The sequence below is a fragment of the Pan paniscus genome, chromosome 7 (assembly GCF_029289425.2).
Source record: "Pan paniscus chromosome 7, NHGRI_mPanPan1-v2.0_pri, whole genome shotgun sequence".
In the NCBI taxonomy this organism is placed as follows: domain Eukaryota; kingdom Metazoa; phylum Chordata; class Mammalia; order Primates; family Hominidae; genus Pan; species Pan paniscus.
Genome location: NC_073256.2, coordinates 84,831,391 through 84,857,997, shown reverse-complemented (window position 1 = coordinate 84,857,997; position 26,607 = coordinate 84,831,391). Strand labels below are relative to the sequence as shown.

The window sequence follows — 26,607 nt, the reverse complement described above, 5'->3', positions numbered from 1 at the left end:
AATAACAAAAGGAACTTCTTAAAAGAGAAGAGAAAGACCCACGGAGCTCTGGAGTTTCTGTTGGAACAAGACTCTTCTGTTGTGCTTATATACAGTTAAGTTCGTTTAGTGTCTGATCCAGTGTCTGATGTAAGCCCACGTTCTCTTCTTTGGCCTGGGCAAATTTCTCTTCCAGGTCATCAATTGTCTTTTCCAGTTTTGCAACCGTTCTCTCTGCAAATTCAGCACGGGTCTCAGCCTCTTTCAGTTTGTCAGACAGAAGTTTAATTTCTTCTTCATATTTGTCCTCCTTTTCAGAATACTTTTCAGATGCAGCTTCCAGCGATTTCAGATTGTTAGTAACATTCTTCAGTTATTTTCCACATCACCACATTTTAGTTCAGACACCTCCGCACACACCTCTGCACGCTCCTCTGCCCTCTCCAGCTCACCCTCCAGGATGACCAGCTTACGAACTACCTTCTCGTATTTGCGGTCAGCCTTTTCCGCAATGTGCTTGGCCTCTTTGAGCTGCATCTCCTGAATCTCCATCTTCTCCTGATCCTTCATGGCCCGGTTTTCTATCACCTTCATTCCTCTTTCACTCTCATCTGCAGCTTTTTCTGCCTCCTCCAGCTTCTGCAGGGCTGTGGCCAGTCGTTCCTGAGCCCTGTCCAACTCCTCCTCAATGAGCTGGATGCGTCGGTTGAGGGCGGCCACATCACCTTCAGCTTTCTCGCGCCGCTGGCGCTTGCAGTTCAGCTCCCGCTGCAGGCCCTGCACGGCCTTCCGCCTCGTTCGCCTGCTACTGCAGGGTCTGGATCTTGCGTTTCACCACCTCCAGGGAGTTGAGGCGGCGCGGAGGCGCAGAGGTGCAGGGGCAGCGGCGGACCTCGTCTGGGCTCGGCTCTGCCGAGAGCTGCACGGTCGCACCCGGCCCCCCAATCCTTTGCCTGTGAGGGGGACTCCCCCGCCTCTCCCCGCCCCCCTGCCACATTTTCTTAATCCAGTCTATCACTGATGGATATTTGGGTTGGTTCCAAGTCTTTGCTATTGTCAATAGTGCTGCAATAAACATACGTGTGCATGTGTCTTTATAGCAGCATGATTTATTATCCTTTGGGTATATGCCCAGTAATGGGATGGCTGGGTCAAGCGGTATTTCTAGTTCTAGATCCTTGAGGAATGGCCACACTGACTTCCACAATGGTTGAACTAGTTTACAGTCCCACCAACAGTGTACAAGCTTTCCTATTTCTCCACATCCTCTCCAGCACCTGTTGTTTCCTGACTTTTTAATGACCACCATTCTAACTGGTGTGAGATGGTATCTCATTGTGGTTTTGATTTGCATTTCTCTGATGACCAGTGATGATGAGCATTTTTTCATGTGTCTGTTGGCTGCATAAATGTCTTCTTTTGAGAAGTGTCTGTTCATATTCTTTGCCCACTTTTTGATGGGGTTGTTTGATTTTTTCTTGTAAATTTAAGTTCTTTGTAGATTCTGGATATTAGCCCTTTCTCAGATGGGTAGATTGTAAAAATTTTCTCCCATTCTGTAGGTTGCCTGTTCACTCTGATGTAGTTTCTTTTGCTGTGCAGAAGCTCTTTAGTTTAATTAGATCCCATTTGTCAGTTTTGGTTTTTGTTGCCATTGCTTTTGGTGTTTTAGTCATGAAGTCCTTGCCCACACCTATGTCCTGAATGGTATTGCCTAGGTTTTCTTCTAGGGTTTTTATGGTTTTAGGTCTAACATTTAAGTCTTTAATTCATCTTGAATTGATTTCTGTATAAGGTGTAAGGAAGGGATCCAGTTTCAGCTTTCTACATATGGCTAGCCAGTTGTCCCAGCACCATTTATTAATAGGGAATCCTTTCCCCATGTCTTGTTTTTGTCAGGTTTGTCAAAGATCAGATGGCTGTAGATGTGTGGTATTATTTCTGAAGGCTCTGTTCTGTTCCATTGGTCTATATCTCTGTTTTGGTACCAGTACCATGCTGTTTTGGTTACTGTAGCTTTGTAGTATAATTTGAAGTCAGGTAGTGTGATGCCTCCAGCTTTGTTCTTTTGGCTTAGGATTGTCTTGGCAATGCAGGCTCTCTTTTGGTTCCATGTGAACTTTAAAGTAGTTTTTTCAATTCTGTGAAGAAAGTCATTGGTAGCTTGATGGGGATGGCGTTGAATCTATGAATTACCTTGGGCAGTATGGCCATTTTCACGATATTGATTCTTCCTATCCATGAGCATGGAATGTTCTTCCATTTCTTTGTGTTCTATTTTATTTTGCTGAGCAGTGGTTTGTAGTTCTCCTTGAAGAGTTCCTTCACATCCCTTGTAAGTTGGATTCCTAGGTATTTTATTCTCTTTGAAGCAATTGTGAATGGCAGTTCACTCATGATTTGGCTCTCTGTTTGTCTGTTATTGGTGTATAAGAATGCTTGTGATTTTTGTACATTGATTTTGTATCCTGAGACTTTGCTGAAGTTGCTTATCAGCTTAAGGAGATTTTGGGCTGAGACGATGGGGTTTTCTAAATATACAATCATGTCATCTGCAAACAGGGACAATTTGACTTCCTCTTTTCCTAATTGAATACCCTATATTTCTTTCTCCTGCCTAATTGCCCTGGCCAGAACTTCCAACACTGTGTTGAATAAGAATGGTGAGAGAGGGCATCCCTGTCTTGTGCCAGTTTTCAAAGGGAATGCTTCCAGTTTTTGCCCATTCAGTATGATATTGGCTGTGGGTTTGTCATAGATAGCTCTTATTATTTTGAGATACGTCCCATCAATACCTAATTTATTGAGAGTTTTTAGCATGAAGGGCTGTTGAATTTTGTCAAAGGCCTTTTCTGCAACTATTGAGATAGTCATATGGTTTTTGTCTTTGGTTCTGTTTATATGATGAATTACGTTTATTGATTTGTGTATGTTGAACCAGCCTTGCATCCCAGGGATGAAGCCAACTTGACCATGGTGGATAAGCTTTTTGATGTGCTGTTGGATTCGGTTTGCCAGTATTTTATTGAGGATTTTTGCATCGATGTTCATTAGGGATATTGGTCTAAAATTCTCTTTTTTTTGTTGTGTCTCTGCCAGGCTTTGGTATCAGGATGATGTTGGCTTCATAAAATGAATTAGAGAGGATTCTCTCTTTTTCTATTGATTGGAATAGTTTCAGAAGGAAAGGTACCAGCTCCTCTTTGTACCTCTGGTAGAATTCGGCTGTGAATTCGTCTGATCCTGGACTTTTTCTGGTTGGTAGGCTATTAATTATTGCTTCAATTTCAGAGCCTGTTATTGGTCTATTCAGGGATTCAACTTCTTCCTGGTTTAGTCTTGGGAGGGTGTATGTATCCAGGAATTTATCCATTTCTTCTAGATTTTCTAGTTTATTTGCGTAGAGATGTTTATAGTATTCTCTGATCGTAGTTTGTATTTCTGTGAGATCGGTGATGATATCCCCTTTATCATTTTTTGTTGCATCTATTTGATTCTTCTCTCTGTTCTTCTTTATTAGTCTTGCTAGTGGTCTATCGATTTTGTTGATCTTTTCAAAAAACCAGGTGCTGGATTCATTGATTTTTTGAAGGTTTTTTGTGTCTCTATCTCCTTCAGTTCTGCTCTGATTTTAGTTATTTCTTGCCTTCTGCTAGCTTTTGAATTTGTTTGCTCTTCTTCTCTAGTTCTTTTAATTGTGATGTTAGGGTGTCAAATTTAGATCTCTCCTGCTTTCTCTTGTGAGCACTTAGTGCTATAAATTTCCATCTACACACTGCTTTAAATGTGTCCCAGATATTCTGGTATGTTGTGTCTTTGTTCTTATTGGTTTCAAAGAACATCTTTATTTCTGCCTTCTTTTTGTTATGTACCCAGTGGTCATTCTGGAGCAGGTTGTTCAGTTTCCATGTAGTTGAGTGGTTTTGAGTGAGTTTCTTAATCCTGAGTTCTAGTTTGATTGCACTGTGGTCTGAGAGACAGTTTGTTGTAATTTCTGTTCTTTTACATTTGCTGAGCAGTGCTTTACTTCCAACTATGTGGTCAGTTTTGTAATAAGTGTGATGTGGTGCTGAGAATAGTGTATATTCTGTTGATTTGGGGTGGAGAGTTCTGTAGATGTCTATTAGGTCTGCTTGGTGCAGAGCTGAGTTCAATTCCTGGATATCCTTGTTAACTTTCTGTCTCATTGATCTGTCTAATGTTGGCAGTGGGGTGTTAAAGTCTCCCATTATTATTGTGTGGGAGTCTAAGTCTCTTTGCAGGTCTCTCAGGACTTGCTTTATGAATCTGGGTGCTCCTGTATTAGGTGCATATATATTTAGGATAGTTAGCACTTCTTGTTGAATTGATCCCTTTACCATTATGTAATGGCCTTCTCTGTCTCTTTTGATCTTTGTTGGTTTAAAGTCTGTTTTATCAGAGACTAGGACTGTAACCCCTGCTTTTTTTTGTTTTCCTTTTGCTTGGTAGATCTTCCTCCATCTCTTTATTTTGAGCCTATGTGTGTATATGCAGGTGAGATGGGTCTCCTGAAAATAGCACACTGATGGGTCTTGACTCTTTATCCAATTTGCCAGTCTGTGTCTTTTAATTGGAGTATGTCTTTATCAGCAGTATGAAAACAGACTAATACAGCTTCCTTAAACAAAATAATTATCAGCTAAGAATTTTGTATCCTGTGAAATTAAGCTTCATAAAGGAAGAAGAGATAAAACCCCTTTCAGAAAAACAAATCCTGAGAGAATTCACCACTACTAAGCCAGCATCGCAAAAAAAAATGCTAAAAGGATTTCTAAATCTTGAAACAAAATCTTGAAATACACCAAAATAGAACATCCTTAAAGCATAAATTTCACAGGATCTATATAACAATAACACAATGAAAAAAACCATATTCAGGCAGCATCTAGCATGATGACTAGAACAGTACCTCGCGTTTCAATACTAACATTGAATGTAAAAGGCCCAAATGCTCCTCTTAAAAGATGCAGAATTGCAGAATGAATAAAAATCCACCAACCAAGTATCTGTCATCTTCAAGAGACTCACCTAACACACAAAGACTCACATAACCTTAAGGTAAAAAGATGAAAAAATATATTCCATGTAAATCAAAACCAAAAGCAAGCAGGAGTAGCTATTCTATCAGACAAAACAGACTTTAAGGCAACAACAGTTAAAAAAGACAAGGAGGGATTTTATATAATGATAAAAGGATTAGTCCAACAGGAAAACATCACAATCCTAAATATACATGCATCTAACACTGGAATTCCCAAATTTATAAAACAATTACTACCAGACCTAAGAAATGAGATGGATGGCAACATAATAATAGTAGGGGACTTAAATACTCCACTGACAGCACTAGAGAGGTCATCAAGACAGAAAGTCAACAAAAAAAAGTGGACTTAAACTCCACCCTAGAACAATTAGACTTAACAGATATTACAGAATAGTCTACACAACAACTACAGAATATACATTCTTTTCATCAGCACATGAAACATTCTCCAAGATTGACCATGTAATAAGCCACAAAACAAGTCTCAATAAATTTAAGAAAATCAAAATTATATCAAATATTCTCTCAGACTACTGTATAATAAAATTGAAAATTAAATCCAAAAAGAAATGCTCAAAAACTATACAAACATATGAAGATTAAATAATCTTCTCCTGAAAGATCTTTGAGTCAACAATAAAATCAAGAAGGAAATTTAAAAATTCTTTGAACTGAACAATAATAGTGACACAACCTATCAGAACCTCTGGGGTACAGCAAAACACAGTGCTAAGAGGAAGTTCATAGCATTAAATGCGTACGTCAAAAAGTCTGAAAGAGCACAAATAGACAATCTAAGCTCACACTTCAAGGAACCAGAGAAACAAGAACAAACCAAACCCAAACCTAGCAGAAGAAAAGAAATGACAAAGATCAGAACAGAACTAAATGAAATTGAAATAATTAAATACAAAAGATAAATAAAACAAAAAGCTGGTTCTTTGAAACCATAAACAAAATCAATATACCATTCGTAAGCTTGGCCAAGAAAAGAAGAGAGAAGATCCAAATAAGGCCAATTAGGAATGAAACAGGAGATACTACAACCATACCACAGAAATACAAAAGATTATTCAAGACCGCTATGAATACCTTTATGCACACAAACTAGAAAATCTAGAGGAGATGGATAAATTCCTGGAAAGATACAACACTGCTAGATTAAACCACAAAGAAATAGAAACTCTGAATAGACCAATAAGAAGTAGCAAGATGGAAACAGTAATAAAAAAAATTGCCAACAAAAAGTCCTGGACCAGAGGGATTCACAGTTGAATTCTATCAGATATTCAAAGAAGATTTGTTACCAATCTTATAGAAAATATTCCAAAAGTCAAAGAGGGAATCCTCCCTAAATCATTTTATGAAGGCAATATCACTCTAATATCAAAACCAGGAAAAGACATAACAACAACAACAACAAACCATAGCCCAATATGAAAATAGATGCAAAAATCCTCAACAAATTACCAGCTAACCAAACCCAACAGCATATCAAAAAGATAATCCACAATGATCAAGTGGGTTTCATACCAGGGATGCAGGGATGGTTTAACATAAGCAAGTCAATAAATGTGATACACTACATAAATAGCATTAAAATAAAAAATTACATGATCATCTCAACAGATGCAGGAAAAGCATTTGACAAAATCCAGCATCACTTTAAAACTAAAACCCTCAGCAATAGAAGGGACATTTCTTAATGTTAAAAAGCCATCTATGAAGATCCCATAGCCAACATTATACTGAATGGGAAAGAGTCGAAAGCATTTTGCCTGAGAACTGGAACAAGACAAGGATGCCCACTTTCACCACTTCTATTCAACCTAGTACTGGAAGTCCTAGCCAGAGCAATCAGACAAGAGAAATAAATAAAGGACATCCAAATCTGTAAAGAGGAAGTCAAACTGTTCCTGTTCACCAATGATATAATCGTATACTTAGAAAACCCTAAATACTCATCCAAAAAGCTCCTAGATGTGATAAATGAATTTAGTAAAGTTTCAGGATACAAAATCAATGTACACAAATCAGTAGCACTGCTATACACCAACAGCAAGCAAGCTGAGAGTCAAATCAAGAACTCAATCCCTTTACCATAGCTGCAAATAAAATAAAATAAAATAAAATAAAATAAAATAAAAAAATAAAATACTTAGAACTATATCTAACTAAGGACGTGAAACAGTGCTGAAGGAAATCATAGATGGTCGGACATGGTGGCTCATGCCTGTAATCCCAGCACTTTGGGAGGCCGAGGTGGGTGGATCATGAGGTCAGGAGTTCGAGACCAGCCTGACCAACATGCTGAAACCCCGTCTCTACTAAAAACAAAACAAAACAAAGTTAGCTGGGCGTGGTGGCATGTACCTGTAATCCCAGCTACTCAGGAGACTGAGACAGGAGAATTGCTTGAACCCAAGAGGTGAAGGTTGCAGTGAGCAGATATTGAGCCACTGCCCTCCAGCCTGGGTGACAGAGGGAGACCCTGTCTCAAAAAAAAAAAAAAAAAAAAATTGCAGGTGACACAAACAAATGAAAACACATCACATGCTCATGGATGGGTAGAATCAATGTTGTGAAAATGACCATACTGCCAACATCAATCTATAAATTCAATGTAATTCCTGTGAAAATACCCTCATCCTTTTTCACATAACTAAAAAAAAAAATCCTAAAATTCATACAGAACCAAAAAAAAAGCCTGTATATTCAAAGTAAGACTAAGCAAAAATAGCAAATCTGGAGGCATCACATTACCTGACTTCAAAGGATACTATAAGTCTACAGTTACCAAAACAGCATGGTACTGGTATAAAAATAGGCAAGTAGACCAATGGAACAGAATAGAGAACCCAGAAATAAAGCCAAATACTTACAGCCAACTGATCTTTGACAAATCAAAACAAAACCTAAAGTGGGGAAATGACACCCTATTCAACAAATGGTGCTGGGATAATTGAAAAGCCACATGTAGAAGAATGAAACTGGCTCCCATCTTTCACCTTATACAAAAATCAACTCAAGATGAATCTAAGACCTGAAACCATAAAAATTTTAGAAGATAACATCAGAAAAAAATCTTCTAGACATTGGCTTAGGCAAAGATTTCATGACCAAGAACCCGAAAGCAAATGCAACAAAAACAAAGATAAATAGATGGAACTTAATTAAACTAAAAAGCTTCTGCACAGCAAAAGAAATAATCAGCGAAGTAAGCAGGCAAATCACAGAATGGGAGAAAATATTTGCAAACTATGCATCTGACCAAGGACTAATACCCAGAATATACAAAGAACTCAAAAAAAGAAACCAAAACCAAATAATCCCATCAAAATGTGAGCTAAGGACATGAATAGACAATTCTCAAAAGAAAATATACAAATGGCCACAAACATGAAAAAATGCTCAACATCACTAATTATCAGGGAAATGCAAATCAAAACCACAATGTGATGCCACCTTACTCCTGCGAGAAAGGCCGTAATTAAAAAATGAAAAAAATAATAGATGATGGCATGGATGTAGTGAAAAGGGAACACTTTTACACTGTTGGTGGGAAAGTAAACTAGTACAACCACTATGAAAATAAGTATGGAGACTCCTTAAAGAAGTAAAAGTAGAACTACCATTTGATCTAGCAACCCCACTACTGGGTAATCATCCAGAGGAAAAGAAGTCATTATATGGAAAATTCACTTGCACACACATGTTTATAGCTGCACAATTCACAATTGCAAAAATATGGAACCAGCCTAACTGCTCATCAACCAACAAGTGGATAAAGAAAATATGGTTGCATTTGCAGCAACCTGGATGGAGTTGGAGACCATCATTCTAAGTGAAGTAACTCAGGAATGGAAAACCAGATGTCATATGTTCTCACTTATAAGTGGAAGCTAAGCTATGAGGATGTAAAGGCATAAGAATGACATAATGGACTTTGGGGACTGGGGGGAGTAGGGGAGGGAGTGAGGGATAAAAGACTACACATTGGGTATAGTGCACACTGCTTGGGTGATGGGTGCACCAAAATCTAGAAATCACCACTAAAGAACCTATCCATGTAATGAAACACCACCTTTCCCCAAAAACCATTGGAAAAAAAAATATTAACCTTTGGGTGATCACCTATAAAGTGAAGGTAAATTTTTTGATCCCTGATTCTGAATGCTATTTAATATTTAAAAGTTGAAGAGAAGAAGGAAAGTTATCAGACAAGACTAAAAGAAGTGAGCAGCGAGAAAAAACAAAAGAAAGTGTTATCTCAGAAGCCAAGTTATGAAAGGGTTTCTAAAGGATGGCATCATCAACTGCATTAAATATTGTTGGAAAGGCTAGTAAGATAAAGTGAGAACTGACTTGCTCTCATGGGTCTGGGATTCCCCTCTCCTACTTGGAAACACCCAGAATTCCAGACTGGTGAAGCTACTTCTACTCTGTTAGGCAGCACCAGGAGCAATAGTAGCATCAGATAAAGCAGATGAGAATAACAAAGCAAAGGGTCTGAAAATTGAACTGCTCTTGAAATCATAGTCTGCAAAAGGAGGCCAGGACCTTGTAATCAACATAAACAGTGTGACTGCCTGCTAAAATACAAGATATAAATAAGATCCAGAGGCTAATATAACATACAAAATACAAAGAAATCATGTCTCATACAAGAAAATCAACCTGAAGGAGAAAAGGCAATCAACACCAAAAGGTAAGGCTCATACTGAGATGAGTCAGATCTTGGAATTATTCGAAAAGGATTTTAAAGCAGCCCACATACATGCTTCAATAATCAATTATAAATTCTTTTGAAACAAATAAAAATAAACCCAGTCATGAAATAGAAATTATAAAAAGAACCAAATAGAAATTAAAGAACCAAAAAACATAATAATGGAAAAATAAATTTGCCGAATGGACTTAATATTAGAGTGGATATGACAAAGGAGAGAATCAGTGAATTTAAAGACATATCAATAAAATTTATCCCAATCCAAACAACAGGGAGAATGCAGACTGTAAAATAAACAAACAAACAGAAAACAAAAATAGCACCTCCAACACCTGTGGGACAAAATCAAAAGATCCATCATGTGTTGTATTAGAAGCCCACAGGATGGGAGAAAGTGAACCTGAAAGAGTATTCAAGGAAATAATGGCTAAAAATTTCCCAAATTGGGCAAAAGACATAATCTTGCAGATTCAAGAAGCTGAGTGATCTCAAATAGAATAAACTCAAAGAAACCTGTGCCAAGACATATCATAAATAAATTTCTAAAAATAACTGAAGACAAAAAAATATATATTGAAAGCAGCCATAGAGAAACAATGCATTTCCTATAGGGACACCAATTCAAGTGATGACGAACTTTCATCTGAAAGCACAGAGAACAAAAGGGCTAAAAGAAAATAACTTTCAACTGTCAATTCTACATTCAACAAAAGTGTACTTCAAAAATCAAGGCAAAATAAATACTTTTTCAGATGAAGGAAAACAAAAAGAGTGTGTTGCCAGCAGGTCTACTGTTAAAGGTTGATGAAAGGAAATTCTTAAAACGAAAAGGAAATGATAAGAGAAAGAACCTTAGAGCACTAGGAAAGAAGGAGGAATAAAAAGAAGTATAGCTACACGTAATAGTCTATCCTTTTCCTCATGAGTTTTATAAATCATATTTTATGAATGAAACAAAAAGTTTAACATCATCTCAGACTCAAGACAATGGTACTTAAAATGGCAAAGGTAAAATATAGTGTTAAAATATTGATATCAGTAGAGGAATTATTTGTCATACATATATACAGTAACACACAGAACAACCACTATAAAAAATACACAAAAAACAATATAAAAAAGCCAAGATAGAATCCAAAGAAATGTTCAAGTAATGTATCATAAGGAGTGGGAGAGAGAGGAAAGAAAACAAATAGTTTTATATAAAGTTAAAATTGGAAGTTTCTTGAAAAATTCAACATGTAATCATCCATAATCCAGCAATTGCACTCCTATGCATTTTACATGTTCACATATAATTGTTCATAGCAAACTTTTTTATCCATAATTGCCCTAAACTGGAAGCAGCTCAGATGTTCTACAACGGATGAATGGTTAAAGAAACTGTGGTACACCCATACCACAGAACACTACTCAGGAAAGAAAAGGAACAGACTATTGATACATGCAACAACTTGCATGAATGTCTAGGATGAAACAATTAATCTCTAAAGTTTACATACTCTATAATTCCATCAATATAGCATTTTGAAATGACAAAATTTTCCAAATGGAGAACGGATTTATGGTTGTAAGAGATTGGGATACAGGAGTCAGGGAGTAGCTGGATGTGGAATGGGAGCGAGGTCCACATCCATATATTAAGACTGAGTGAACTTTCATTATTTTATTAGTGCCAAAATATTCTCTCTCTCTCTCTCTCGTTCTCTTTCAATGGTAGCAGAAGTAAAGAGGGAAGAGGGAGAAATTAGTTTCCAAAGGGTAACTTTGACTGGTGAGGCCTGGAGTCCTGTTTATTTGTAACTGTACTACAAAAATGACATAGGGCTAACAAGTGCTGTTATTTAACAAGCAGCAGCCTGAGAGAGTTGAGCAAACAATCTCCATGTATTTCAAATGATCACCAAAACCAAGAATGGAGCAATGAGAGGATAAGCATAATGCATTAACTGAGTCACTGTCTCCATTTCTTCCTGGGAAAATGCAAAAATACAAAACACACACACCCAAAAGGATACAATGAAACCCCTTCTGAGATGTCTTTCATTTCACTGGGAGACAGGATGTGACTTAAATAGATTTTATGGTATTCTTAAAAAATAAAATTACCTTGAGTAAGGACATGATATAAATCACAAGTAGTATGTTCTGTGAAAATGTCATGGAGAAGAATTCCATAGCTGCAGATCTTTTATCTAAAAATAAACAAAAGACAGCAATTACACATTGCCCTGCATAAAACACTGAGCAATTACAGTTGCATAGGTTTTTCAAAAATTCCAATATATTCAGTACTATGCTTACAACACCTTTTCCAACATGAATACACTTCTACATGAAAAAATCCATTAGTGCTTTCTTTAAGCCAGATTGCTTGGTAGACAAGCTCTGAGAATTATCAGTCTTAATCAAAAAGGCATGTGTCTATGGAACAGTTTTTTTTTTTCTTTTCCCTCCTTTTAGCGTCTTTGTCATGTAATAAATTAATTATTCACATTTATATCCACTTCACTTTTATGTAGAGACTAGGCCTATATCAAGTATCTCTTTGTTTATCTATCTTAGTCAAAGTGTGGTCTGATTTGGCCTAATTTATCTTGTTCCCTTAAAGAAACATTTTCTAATGCCCTAATCTGTTTCCTATAAAAACATATAATCCCATATTCCTGAAGTCTCAATTACTTTTACAATAAACATTTTCCTATGTCATTCATTAAATATCACTATTTTTGTATTAGTTTGCTAAGGCTGCTGTAGCAAATAGGGCAAACTGGGAGGTTTAAAGTGGCAGAAATTTGTTCTCTCACAGATCTGGAGTCTAGTGGCTCCAAAGTCAAGGTCTTGGCAGGGCCATGCTCCTCCTGAAGCCTCCTGGGAAAAGTCTTTCCTTGCCTTTTCTGTTTTCCAGTGGTTGCTGGCAGTTCTTGGTGGCAGATGCATGACTCCACTCTTTGATTCCATTGTTGTATGGATTCTCTCTGTGAATCTGTGTCCAGTTTTTCCTCTTCTTATAAGGACATTAGTTACTAGATTTGAGTCCACCCTAATTCAGTATGTCCTGATTTTAATTTAATTACATCTGTAATGACCCTATTGCCAAGTAAAGTAATATTCACACATACTGAACATACCTAACATATCAAGTTAGGACTTGAACACAATTTTGGGGGGAATGCAATTGAACCCAAACAATTCAGAAGTTATATCTTAACTCATGCTAGTAGATTATGATAAGAAAGATATGTGTTAGTTAATAGTGTTCACGTGCAACTCTAAGATTAATAAAATATTTTTCTGATTATAGTTTTCTTAATGTAATTAAAGTAACTGAGAAAATATACACATGATTTCCAGCTTTTTACACTTACAGGGATATGTCAACTTGAATAGAGAAAAATTAAGTCATGTTCACAGTTGAGTATAATTTACATAGTATTTTGAATAATGAAGGATTTGTTTACTTCTGCATGGATGATTCCTGTATATGATACATATTTGAAAAGCACAAAAAGAAATAATCTTTCATCCTTCTTCCAGCCATTTCCTTCCCTAGAAACAATTATGGTATTAGTACTTTGTGAATTTTTCCAGAAATATTTTTCGCACATACAAGCTATATATGTATGTATATATGTATGTATGTATGTATCTATCTATCTATCTAACCTTTTATCTATCTCTATTATCTATCTATTAAAAAGTCACAACACAAATTGTAGCATAGTATCCACATTCTGCACCATTCTCTTTCACTTAATAAACAAAACTCACTTTTTACCCCTTATTCTCTTCTAGGTACTGTCCTATTTCTTCAGCTTCTTTTTATCAAAACACCTGCAGCAAGTCTTCTCTCCACATTGTTCCCTTTGACTCACTTCCTCCTCCCCCTTGCCCCCTCCCCACTCCACTAGAATTGCCTCCACCATCCAATAGTGATCCCCTGCATCACTGTCACTTTCACTTACCCTATCTTCCTACATGTCACTTCCTCCTATTAATCATGATAATTTATGTATATTTGTTAATTGGTTGTCTCTCAACTAGAATGTAAGCTCCACAAGTGCAGGGGCATTAATTGTCTTAGTAGCTATTTTACTCCCAGCAGCAATTTGATGATGAAAAACAGTATCTTGTAGTTTTAATTTACACTTCTCTTAATATGAGAGAGGGTGATCACCTTTTCAGATGTTTAAGAGTTATTTCTATTTTTGTTTTAATGTACTATCTGTACTATCCATACATATTCTTTGTCTATTTTTAATTAGGTCTTGGTTTTATTCTCATTGATTTGTAGGAATTTTATATGTCAAGAAAATTCGGATTTTTTTCCTCTGACCTGCTCTTCACCACCATACCACAGTCCTTCCTTTCATTCCTCAGCTGGCCTCATTTGGATTTAAATATTCTTTGCTTTTCAAGCTCGCTCCAATTTCCATGCTTTTGAAATACGCTGTCCTTCTATTACAGAGTTCATAAATTAGGCGCAGGCATCATTGTCCCCACGTTGTCTTCCCTTGCCCACCTTCATGCCAAAGTGGATTTACCGTTCAGTCAGTTACTAGTACGGATGCTCAGTTTCCATAAGAAAATGTTACTCCTATCTTCTATACTGCATATAATCAAAACATATAAATTTGCCACCAGTCAGCAACTTGGAATATTTATAAATCAGATTTATTGCCAGAAAATATAAGTTCACCTCTCTGCCCTTTCTGTAACTACTCATGTATCCTATTTGGCTTTTTTCACCAGAGAGCTTTGATCCAAATCAGCTAATCCCATTTAGCAACTTTTGGAGACCTTTAGTTGATAATATAATTATATCTCTATTAATAGCCATAACTTCTTTTAACTTTATATATATATATAAGCTACTTCAAAATCTTTTAGAAGTGGCATATAAAAAAATTTATATAGCATCCAGTGGAATACCTGGCACATATATTAAAGAAAGAATAATGATATTCTGATGATTAAAGAATAAATTCTGTATAATGCTTTTTTCTTTTCTTAACTTTTAAGTTCATGGGTACATGTGCAGGATGTGCAGGTTTGTTATAATACATAGGTAAACGTGTGTCATGGGGAAACTTTTATACGGATTACTTCATCAGACAGGTATTAAGTCTAGTACTCATTAGTTATTTTTCCTGATCCTCTCCCTCCTCTCACCTTCCAACCTCCAGTAGGCCCCAGTGTGTGCTGCTCCCCTCTATGTTTCCATGTGTTCTCATCATTTAGCTCCCACTTATAAGTGAGAACATGTGGTATTTGGTTTTCTGTTCCAGTGTTAGTTTGCTGAAGATAATGGCTTCCAACGCCATTCATGTCCCTGCAAAGGACATGATCTTGTTCCTTTTTATGGCTGCATAGTATTCCATGGTGTATATATACCACATTTTCTTAATCCAATCTGTTGTTGGTGGGCATTTAGGTTGATTCCATGTCTTTGCTATTGTGAATAGTGCTGCAATGAACACTCACATCCATGTGCTTTTATGGTAGAATAATTTATATTCCTCTGGGTATATACCCAGTGATGGAATTGCTGGGTCGAATGTTAGTTCTCCTTTAAGTTATTTGAGGAATTGCCATACTGCTTTCCATAATGGTTGAACTAATTTACACTCCCATCACCAATGTATATACGTGTTTTTTTTTTCTCTACAACCTCACCAGCATCTGTTATTTTTGGACTTTTTAATAATAGGGATTCTGACTGGTGTGTGATGGTGTATCATTGCGGTTTTGATTTGCATTTCTCTAATGATCAGTGATATTGAGCTTTTTTCCTATGCTAGTTAGCTGCAGGTATGTCTTTGCTTAGGATGATGGCTTCCAGCTCCAGCTTTTCTCAAATTAAGAAAAATCTTACATATAGAAGGTTGTTGAAATGGTAAAATATAGCATAATTTTTCAAAAAATAATAAAATGATTAGCAACTGTATATTGCTCCCAGCTCTAACATGAATGAATAACATGCAAAGTGTCTGTTTAATGTTAAGTTGTATTAGATAATATCTGCAGTTCAGGGTAGATTTAATTCCAGATTTGCTATTTCAAATGTAGCAATTGTAGATTTTCTTTTACTATCTTCTCCTTATAATAAGAAATAGATTATTTACATTGCAAAATTATACAAACAAATAGAGCCCCTTACACATAATGTGCTTGTGAATGAGAAGCATAGGTGAGTATAGTCATATACAAGTTCAGAAATCTCAGCTTTCTCAGAAATGGAAGGGAAAGCTCACAAATCATAATGTTATTGCAACATTTCTGGTAGAATGAGACATTTGGAGGGCAAAATTTAATGAAACACTTTGTATAACTTTAAAAGTTTTACATTTTAACTGACATTTGAATATATTAGACAACATAAAAAGAAACTTTCCATTTTAAACTCAGTATGTTGGAGTAAACAACTAATATGCATAATATTACACCAAAAAGTGACATTATATCAGTATAATAGAAGTCTGGATTGAGTTTTGTTGAAATTTGATAAAGCTTGGCGAGATTACATTAAAAGTGGAAGAGAAAATTTCAAGCAAATTAAAAATTTTTAAATGACTATCCCAGTGTCATTCTTACTTTTTAAAATAATTCAATTAATTCATTAATGAGTGCTTATAATGTGTGCCAAGATTGTTTTGGACACTAGAATGAATGAATGAATGTTAATAGTTCAATATTCTGACTAGGCCTTTGAACTAAGCCTTTCAGGTTTTCATAAAACATTTATTTTTGCATAGAAAATACCTGACCACCCATCTAGAATGTTCCAGAATGTTCTTGAATGTTCTCCATTCTGCCTACCTATTTTTTTTGTTTTATTTTAAACACTCAAGTCAATTCTATCTAGCCCCTTCTGTAGAACCTTTTGTGACCCTTTGGCACAAGACCTTGCACATAGTAGATGACCAATAAGTATTTGTTAGTTTAATATCAATGATGGAAACAGCATTCAAAAGGTACTATAAATATGCCTTCAAACACATTCATTTTTATGAAAGACTAAACATGTGAATCTAGTACTATATGGTAAATAGAAATCTGCTAGAAGGGGGAAATATGGATTCCCCTAACTAAAGAGTTCTATAATTCAATAAATATAGATAAGTAAATAAGCCATTAAGGACAGGTGTATTTCAACTTAAAAGTTTACATGATTGCAAGAGTCAAATCTATCTTGAGTAGCATTGGTAGACTTAGCAAATGAAAATATGGGCCACTCAGTTAAATGTGAATTTCAGATAAACAACAAAAAAGTTTTTTTGTAAAAGTATGGTGTTGTTTATCTGAAATTTAAATTTTACTGGGCTTCTTGTATTTTGTGTGGCAACCCTAATCTTGAGGCGTAGTTCTGTCCTGTTTTGTGCTAAAGGCCAACACTAGGTTTTCTAGTGGAGAAGTTAGTGGGCACACTGCCACTTTGTGGCAGCCAAGAGCAACGACATTATCGCTTTTGGGAGAAAAGAGGTGGTAGTCCAATGATTATTTTATTTCCAGTGTGCATAACATACCAGATACTAAGATAAACTAAAGTGACCTTTAAAGAAAGAAGTATGGAAACCGCCATGCTTATCACAGATAACATTAGTTATGGTTGGCATGGTGGCAAGATTTATCTCCTTTCTGAAGAACTGATATGCCAACATTTCTACATAAGGTTTTGGAGAAATGGGAGGATGGCTTTACCAGTGAATATTGCCAGAAACAATATGTGAACTATTCTCATGTGACCGGCAGTAATTATAAGGAACTGCATATAAGAACATGATGGTATGAACTGCCAACACAGTTCTGCTTTTATTTAGCACTATCAAGCCAACGTTTGTTTTTACAAGACCTCTAAGGCAGTCATTTTTACCAGTAAGAAGGCGAAAGGATAAACCAATTTCCTGAAGGTTGCATACCAGATCAATAATAGAGTTGGAGGGACGAGTAAAAATTCCCTACCTTCCAACTGTTGAAGACTTTCATTAACTCAGGATCACTATTGTTTTCTGAAATGAGCCTCTTTCAAGACCCTTAAAATATTATTTCAGAAATACTAGCCATACATGTGGAAGTAATAATCTTGTGATAATTTAAGGCATCCTTGTAGAAACTAAAGAAATCCCAAGTTAAAAATTCTCAGATATCTTCAGAATCTCCAAAGCAAACAGAACCTTCAAAAATTTATCTTCCGTTGTCCCTTTTTCTTCTTAATGAATCATTTACCTTATACTTTTATGTTTTTTTGAAGAATAAGTATTCTTGAGATATATTTTTTAAATCCACACAAGAATATATTTAAAAGTTTGTTGACAATAAGCTATCAAAAACTTATTTACTAATACTGTAAAAATTATTTTAATTAATCCTTAATTTTGTGTGGCTACACTTAACACTCAAACCTTGACAATAAACAGAGGTAGAAAGTAGAGGTCCAAATATACACCATATCATTATTTTCATTTGTATTAGAAACTACAGCAGGTATAATATATGTTAAAGTATTTGAAGCTATTTTTACCCTGAAAAATAAGAAGTTATTGGGCCTTATTCATCTTTTAAAAATTATGGGCTTAGTAGTTGTCAAGCAAAGGCAAATATTGGTTGATTTTCCAGAAGCCACAGTTGGCTATAATACTTTATTGAGAGTGTTTCAGTTTCATCTTGATGGAAGATTACCCAATACATCAAAATTTCAGTAATTTGTCTACAGACAGTTGACAATTAGAAAAATATGTATGTCACATTATTTAGTTTAGCAATCTGCCAAATATGCCATGTAATTCTATGACGGAAGAAACAGGGCAAGGTCATGCTGGCCTTAACCACTTGCTGGAAGAACTGCTGACCTTACACAACCCTTTAACAGTGACCTGGGTGTGCCAGAAAATAAGTAGATAGTGTGGAAAAGAGAGATCATATGAGACTGGGTGGGAAATGAGTATGAACAGAATCTACTACACTAACGCAAATTCTTTTGGTGTGTTTGTGTGATTTATAGTATGTGAAAAGAGGGTCACAATGTATTCAGACAAAATCAGTACCATGCAGAATGCTTTACTAAAATACAGGTTTGTATCACAAAATAAGTTGCGGGTGATATTGGAAAGTGAGTGTTTCTATTTTAAGAGTAGCTGGTCATAAGTTCAGGACTTCTTTTGCTACCTTTGTCCATAGAAATACAATGACTTCCAGGGCTTAGATTTTCCCTGTGCATTTGTATATAAGTACAAATCTGTGCTGCTATTATTCTGTTACTTATTTTGGTTACCGGTATTGCTTTTTTTGTCACTCCTCTGCAATGTACCTTCCACCTCTTTGGTGTGTCTGAATAGTATCCAGTTCCATTCTACCACTTTCTTCCCATTCTTAATCCAAATGATGTCATAACATAATTTATTCTTACAGAGTTTATCCGGAAACTCACTCAACAAGGCACAGTAATTATCCTATCTTTGACAATGAAGAAAACGTGAATATATGAGCAATGTTAATAATTAGAAGAGACCCAAATTGTTTTATTTTTATGTATTTATTTTTTTAAGACGGGTCTCACTCTGCTGCCCAGGCTGGAGAAAAGTGATGTGATCATGGCTCACATGATCCCTGTGAGCTCAGTCTCTGTGAGGCTGCCTTGACCTCATGGGCTCAAGCAATCCTTTCCCCTTAGCCTGCTGAGTAGGGGGACCACAGGTGCGCATCACCATGCAAGGTTAATTTTTGCATTTTTATTAGAGATGAGTTTTCACCAGGTTGTCCAGGCTGGTCTTCAATTCCTGGGCTAAAGCCATCCGGCCACCTTGGCCTCCCAAAATGCTGAGATTATAGGCGTGAGCCACTGTGCCCATGCCCACCCTCATCCCCTAAGTCACTTTAAAATCTGGACTTCATTTCATAAAGATACAGCCCTAAGAAATATTACACATGCTCAAATGAAATTATTTAAATCCTGTTCTATAGAAAGTGGAATCCAATAAAAGAAATTGAAGGTAATAATATTCACTTGAATGTGTATGTGTTTTTCGGAATTTAAAAGAAACAAAGTGTTGCAGCTCTTTTAGAATTGATCTAGCAGGTCTTCGGGTTTTTAACTGGAAACCTTCCCCATGTGGAGAGAGGCTGAGAAACAATCAAAATACACATTCTAAATCTCCCAATGATTAGAGATTGTTTTTTATTACTAGTTCGGTTTTGATGATATGAGAATGATTATTTCCTTGGGAAAAGCTAGCACTTGAAAACGATACCATCATCTGAAAACTTGGCTTTCCTTGATCAAATAATATGAATTACTAATCAGTAATTCAAGCAGTCTGTGGAAAGTTAATTTCAGAACTGAAGTGATTTTAAAAATCTATAGTAAAGGGATTCATAGTTTCATCCCCTGAAATCCTGGCAATGTTCCTGGACCTATGCGAAACTTTGAGAACTATTAATAATGTTTAAAAAGTGGTTCTGGAACAAAAAAAGTTTAAATTCTACCCAGAAATACAAAACAGACCTTTTTTCTGTTCATCTTGCTTTTCATATTGTTTTATCTGATGCCAATTTTTGTATTATAAAATCTGTTTTACAGCATTACAGTCTTTCTCACCTGTTCTTGTGTTTTAAGTCAAAATTTTATTAACTCCAATTATTGGCACCAGGGTTGTCATTTAATGTTCTAAGTATCTTTACTTTCAAAGGCAGATATGAGAAAGGTATGAAATTGACAAGCAGGGAAAGGCACTGCAAGAAACTTTCCACTCATTCTTTAAGACACATGTCAAAGGTTATTGCCTATATAAAGTCTTCCCAGACTTCTCCACCCCTTCCAGAATACTAGCTGTATTCTCCTCAGAGTTCCTGTAATCCTTCCCAGGTGTCCTTCCCTTACTACAGTGAGCTCTGAGAATGGGCTGTTCTTATCTGCAACTGTAATGCACAGGACATTGATCATGACATAGCAAGTCTGTCAATCATTGCTTATTGAATAAGTTTCAATATTTTTTGAAAAAATAAATGAATAAAAAGAACTGCAATGTACTGAGAATCTCTCCATGTGCTTACAAAAAGTAGCAACCTAAGTCATCATTAATTAAACACTGAGTGGTCTGGTTAAATATCCAAGTCTAAGTGAATTAGAGAGATTAAAACAAAACAATTTATAAACCTGGTAAATACAATTTTCAAGTGAGCACATAGGCATATTTTTGTTATTCTCACATAAAGACATTTGCTTTGTAATCTTTTCTATTTCAAAGGTTTTCTATTTGGGGAGTATGTAGTTATTGGTCAATACTTTTGGTTGCAAGTAACAGAAACCATCTCAAACAAGGTTAAGTTAAAAGGAGAAATATATTGTCTCACAAAAGGATGGTGGAAGAGCTACACTTGGGCCTTAAACCAAATCAGAGTTCTCTCTCTCTTTCTGCGTTTTCTATTCGGTTTCCTACTCTATATTTTTTTCCCCTTTTTGTACCCACCAGAAGGAGATCATGACCATATAGCAATTTTGCCCTTATACTCTAATATTTCTGTCCCCAGAGATGAAAGATGTTCTTTCTCACAAGCTCTAGATATAAAATTCTAGGAAGCATTTGTGCATATAACAAAGGTTCAATTTCTAGAATCTATGAAGAACTTAAATTAACATGCAAAAAACAAACAACTCATTGAAAAATGGGCAAAGAATATGAACAGACACTTCTCAAAAGGAGACATACATGCATCCAAGAAGCATATGAAAAAATGCAATTGGGCAAGGTGGCTCACACCTGTAATCCCAGAACTTTGGGAGGCCAAGGCAGGTGGATCATGAGGTCAAGAGATTGAGACAATCCTGGCCAACATGGTGAAAACCCATCTTTACTAAAAATACAAAAATTAGCTGGACATGGTGGTGCGTGCCTGTAGTCCTAGCTACTCGGGAGGCTAAGGCAGGAGAATCACTTGAACCCGGGAGGCGGAGGTTGCAGTGAGCCGAGTTTGTGCCACTGCACTCCAGCCTGGTGACAGAGTAAGACTCCGTCTCAAAAAAAAAAAAAAAAAAGCTCAACTTCACTAATAATTACAGAAATGCAAAAACCACAATGAGATACCATCTTACACCAGTCAGAATGGCTAATATTAAAAAGTCAAAAAATAGCAGATGCTAGTGAGGTTGCAGAGAAAAGGAAATGCTCTTATGCTGCTCCTTGGAATGTAAATTAGTTCAGCCACTATGAAAAGCAGTTTGGAGATTTCTCAAGGAACTTAAAACGGAACTACCATTCGACCTAGCAATTCCATTACTGGGTATATACCCAAAGGAATATAAATCGTTCTACCATAAAAACGCATGCACATGTATGTTAATTGTAGCACTATTCACAATAGCAAAGACATGGAATCAACCTAGATGCCAATCAATGGTGGACTGCATAAAGAAAATGTGGTACATATACACCATGGAATATTATGCAGCTATAAAAAAGAATGAAATCATGTCCTTTGAAACAACATGAATGGAGCTGGAGGCCATTATCCTACGTTAATTAACCCAGGAACAGAAAGCCAAATACCACGTGTTCTCACTTGTAAATGGGAGCTAAACATTGAGTACACATGGACACAAAGAAAGGAACAATAGACACCAGGGCCTACTTAAGGGTGGAGGGTGGGAGGAGAGTAAGGAGTGAGAAATTACCTATTCAGTACTATGCTCATTACCTGGGCTACAAAATAATCTATACATCAAACCAGTGTGACACACAATTTACCCGTGCAACAAACCTGCACATGTACCCCCTAAACTTAAAATTAAATTTGGAAAAAAAATTCTAACCTAGTTGAAAAAAATTTGTTCAGTTCACAACCAAGATGGCTAGTCAGTTCAACATACCAGTAGAGGACAACCATGGTGGTACAGACGGTTTCAAATGGAGATTGGTAAAGAAAGAGCTCATGGAACAGAGGCACATGGAAAAGTAAAAAGCCAAGTCACAAGAGATAGAAAGCAGGGATTCTTTGCAGTCAAGGGTTTCTGTTCATAGGGCATGGTGATGTTTCCAGGATGCTAACTACCATAATCTCAGATACTAAGGCTATATAATAGGAAATATGGGCTGCTCAAAATATTGCTCACTAAAGGGTATCAAATAATTGATTTCTACACCATGTACTCTGAACTTAACCTGGTTTGTGACATAATGAAATCTTGTGATACAGAGAGAGGAAAAAAGTAAGTTATTAGCAAAAATGTTCTCAAGGCTTTGCCAAACTGATTGCTGTCACAGACAATAAGCAATAGGACCAAACTATGAAACTAGATGTACATAAATATAAATATAGTATGTATTTAAGTATTTTGAACTAAATTATATTGAATTCCAACTTTTCCAAAGTTTATGTTCTTTAAGAATAACCCAGTTTTTTTTTTAGACTCCAAGCCAGAATAGTATGCTATTTTGCAGAGCTGGCAGTATAGAGTGTACTAAGACTTTTCTGCTTATTTTTAGTCATCTACTGGAATAGTTTCTTCACATTTAAAAAGTCAGCTTTACTGTAGCTCTCATACTGTGAAATCTTTTACTAGATCTTCCTACTTAACAGATTTCCTTAGTATTCCATTAGTAAGAATGATAAAATCAGAGCATAATTACATTCATTTTGGATTCTTTGCACACAAGTGTTGACTGGTGTATGGATAGTATTTAAAGCTAACAATTTTCTAAGAAAAAAAGGTTGTTTTAAGAGAAATAAGAAATGCTATGTAGCTCTTGTATGATCTTTAAGAATCCACTTGAACATACAATCTATGTTATCAAAACCCAGGCATTGGAATGGTTGATCCCTTGTAATACCTCATTCACTTTTTCCTGTTTGCAATATTAAAAAAGTAAGCATGAGTAAGAAATAAACTAAGCCTATTATCTCTAATATCTATGTTAATAGGATCTTAAGGAGATAATGCCATAACTTATATAAAGTTCTCTAATATTGGAAACACAAGTTCACTTCTAATTGGCATCTTGTGTAAAAAAGACATTGACCTTCAGGTGAGTAGCTTTCCTTGCAACTCTGGCATCTTCTGTGGACTTACTTCTGTGGATTTACTTCTGTGGACAAGAGTTGTTCATTCATTACTTCATTCAGCAAATATTCCCCACACAATTAGTAATTCCATAGAGTACATTATTCAAATCTCAAGGGCAACCCACTCCATAGCCTGTAATTTTCTTCTAAGACCTCAAAGCCATTGATTTGGTCATGATATTGATCTATTAACAATGAGTTTTTCATTTGCAAGTGTGAAAAATGACCATATGGCACTGCTGGGCCATGTTTGACCAATGTGTAAAACTGGGATGGTAATAATTTAGTTCACTTTAATGTTATAAAAAGAAAACAGAATGTGTTAAAAGACTTGTAAAGTCATGAAGCGAGTGGCTCACAATACCCGACCTGAAGATAGGCTTTCCATATCCAAGATTACTCTTCCGGAAAACAGGCTGAGTCACATTAAACAGAGAAAAGAGTAAACCTTTGGGTCCAGTACCACGTCACATTGTTTCTTTCTAGTTCATAAAATCCAAAGGACTCAGCTAAACCAGGAGAACAATTAAACTCATCATTTCTTCATTAACTCATATTCCAAGGTGAAATGGCTAGTCTAAATACAGCACTGTTTAAAGGAAATATTTTTGTGAATTCCAAAGAAGCTCTTGAAGACTACTGTCTTTGGGTCATTTGCTATTTCTGTTTATTTGAATTTAAACATCTACAGACACTCTTGGCAAAATAGGCTATTTTCTTTTGAATTCTTAACTATGTCACTGATTAATTATCAAGATAGAATTACTTCTGAAGTTAAAACAGACCCTTGAGATTTGGTGGTTCACTGCATTCACTTCCTCTAAAATTCTAGTAGTTCATGCTTGTGAAATTTCCTTAACTTGACCTAAGTTACTTGATATGGAAAATAAACTACACTAATCGAATTATTTAAGCATCTCACTATTTCCCTATTTGGGCAACCTGGAAATCATGTCAGTTAGCTTATTTAGGACTCTAGTATTGTGATTGGCAGAAGACCTAAGGAATTTAAACAGAACAAAACAAAGTGGAAAAGCCATATCAAATTAAAAATAAAACAAATAAAAATACTGGTCATTCTAAAACATCCCTCCACCAAACACATTTGAAATTCAGGCTTATATTTTATTTTTTCCGCATGGATGAGAAATACGAAATTGGATTTTGTTACTTTTTCTTAGTGTGCTTATTCTAATGCAAGCCTCGTCGTACTAATGAGTAGCAGAATTTCAGGACTGGTGTCTTCTAGTTCACTTGTAGTGGCAGTCGTTTCTTACTACAAATCCTTTTTGAGGGAGGATAATATTAACAAGTCATTTAATAAAGCACTTGTAATCCCCATGCATAATACAAGTTTGACAATTGTGAGACACTAGAGCAGCAGTCGACCTACTGATATTAAATAACTCCTTTAAATATGAAAAAGATATTATGTATTTTTTTCTTACATCACAAATGAAATCTAATCTAACTCCAAATATTTTAATGGGCCTTATAAAGATCTTTTCCTCAACAAATCTTATCTGCACTCCTCCTGAAATAAATTGAAATCATTTTCAAATATTTACTATGTATCAAATAAATCCCTTGCCATTCCATCTATACCTAAAAGGGTGTGGTTTGATCATTTTATTTTTTTCTGAACATTCTATAAAACATATTATGTATCTGAACCACCATAAAATACTATTCTTGCAACATTGCCAATTTCAAAATGCTCTGTTGAATAGTTTATCATCGGTGTTCTCCATTTCCTTTCTTGATCCTCTTTGAGAATCAGCCAAGCAAATGCTAGCTAAATTTATTTGCACTTATTAGTGTGTCTTAGTCTGAACATTTCTTACTGAAAGGAAATCATGGGGCCAGAAAGAATAAAACCCAATTTTTGGCTGAGGCTCTAATAGCATGGGGGTGATATTAGATGAAAAATAGAGATGGAGGGAATGTAAATGTTAGTTTATTCAGTTCAACTGATTTTCTTCCTATTAAGGTGCATTCTGTTAGATAGTTTTCCTCCTACTTACTAAATAGTTAAGCCCTGACATCATAAAGAAAACTGCAATTCACATCACTAAGGCTAATGTCACCCAAAGATAACTTGCTATTTTAAATAACATGGAAACTGCATTGGGATGACAGATAAGTATAACAATCCATTTTATTTTTAACTGCTTTTGATGTGTTCCAGACTTTGAATATTCAGACAGAAGAATAATGGAAAAGTTATTTTTTCCCCTTAAATCACACCTCCACACCCCAAACTACTATTCCTCCACCCTCACCTCTGAACTTTTTGAACAAAATTGATGGATCAAACTCTCCTTTTCCTGCCAGGAGAATAGTCCTGGACTGAGCTTCAGAAGATCTCAGATCACTGATGTTCTGTCTAGAAGAATACTCCAAGATATATTTCTAAGTAATATTCCTTCTCTTGTTGGGGGAAATTAGAGAAGATTTCTACCTGGTGCCATATCAACTCAAGGATGGAGTCAAATACTGAGAGGCTCTGTCATCTGTCTTTGGATCTCCTTCTGTGAGTATTTATGCTGAGGCTCCACAGTAGGACCACATTTCTGTAACAGACCAGCAGTGGGAAACCAGGACTAGACCCACAGCTCATACTTTCCAGCTCGTTGTAACATCCTTTGAAATGTTCAGCATTGATCCCAAAAAAATCTTAGCCAGGATTTCCAAATAACATCATTGTTCAATACAAAATGTATGTATATTATTCTTCCAATGAATCTTTCTACAGGGCAAAAAGAAGCAATGGTCCACA

The 26,607-nt window shown here is 35.9% G+C and overlaps 1 non-coding gene and 1 pseudogene across 1 annotated transcript; one reads left to right on the top strand and one right to left on the bottom strand.

Moving 5' to 3' along the window:
- On the bottom strand, positions 1-23,876 carry LOC100982969 (tropomyosin alpha-4 chain-like; annotated as a pseudogene).
- LOC112440747 (U7 small nuclear RNA) lies at positions 19,815-19,876 on the top strand. Its single transcript, XR_003028761.1, has one exon. It is a non-coding gene; the product is annotated as a U7 small nuclear RNA (small nuclear RNA).
- Positions 23,877-26,607: the final 2,731 nt, after the last annotated feature.